The sequence below is a fragment of the Theobroma cacao genome, chromosome 9, assembly GCF_000208745.1.
Source record: "Theobroma cacao cultivar B97-61/B2 chromosome 9, Criollo_cocoa_genome_V2, whole genome shotgun sequence".
Lineage (NCBI taxonomy): Eukaryota > Viridiplantae > Streptophyta > Magnoliopsida > Malvales > Malvaceae > Theobroma > Theobroma cacao.
This window is the reverse complement of record NC_030858.1, coordinates 11,120,158-11,121,265: the sequence shown is the minus strand read 5'-3', so window position 1 is coordinate 11,121,265 and position 1,108 is coordinate 11,120,158.

Genomic DNA, 1,108 nt, shown 5'->3' with positions numbered 1-1,108 from the left:
ATATATATATATATATATATATATATATATATATATATATCTTTTTTAAGTGAATGAATATTTGGGATAGTTTGTAATTTGCAAGAAAATATTAGGCATAACCTATTACTTGGAACAAAATGTAAGACCTTGACCTTTATAGACTCGTAAAGAGAAGTATACGCAATATCCCTAATTAGGGGTAATTTCATCATTTCCTTACCAAACCCATAAAAGTAAGATTTTAAATAATATTATGGCCTAAGTAGGCCTAAGGCATAAATGAATGATGAAAATATGAGTAAACTGACAAGGAAACAAAAATTTTGATGATTTTCACAATAGGGGCAAAATGGTCATTTTTCACCTCGAGTTAGAATTTTGAAGTTTTCATGAACTCGAGCATTTCTAGACCATTATGGACCTTGTCCCAGGGTCAAAAGAGCAAAAAGATTGTATAAAAGATTGGAGGAGAATAAGCTAATTTGTAGAGGGGCATTTTCGTAATTTCTAAGGGAGTGGATAAGCTTGGGCTATAAATATCTTCTCCTTCTAGCAGCTTCTTGAAATTCCAGCAGCTTCTTCTTCTTCTTCTTCTCTCAATTCACGTTACTTTCAACCTCCATGGAAGCTTGATATGGAGCTTGCATAATTTTCTCTCTCTAGTTCTAGTTTTCACACCTTTGAGCCTTTTTTACTAGAATCCTTGTATTCTTTCACTCTCTCACTTCAAAACCCTTGATAAATCTTATTTCCATACTTTCTCTCACTAGTTGGGCATTTTAGAGAGAGAAAAAAAGAATTATCCCATTTGATTGGAAGCTATTGGAAGAGAATTCAATTACAAAAAAACCTTAGGGTGAGTGATGAACTAAGCTCGATTTTTAGCTATGAATAATGGCTGGTAATTGAGATTATGAGTTGTTTTATTGTTGAGTATGTTCATTCATTTTATAGTGACTAAGATAGTGAACATAGATAACCATTTAAAATGGCAATTGAAAGCTAGTTAAGAGATAGCTTTTAGGGTTTATAGTATGTGAATTAACATAATGGTGATGTTAATGTCATGGTAGGTTTCAAGGAAGCCCCATCATCCCATTTGGACAATTAGAGGAATTAGAGTCAG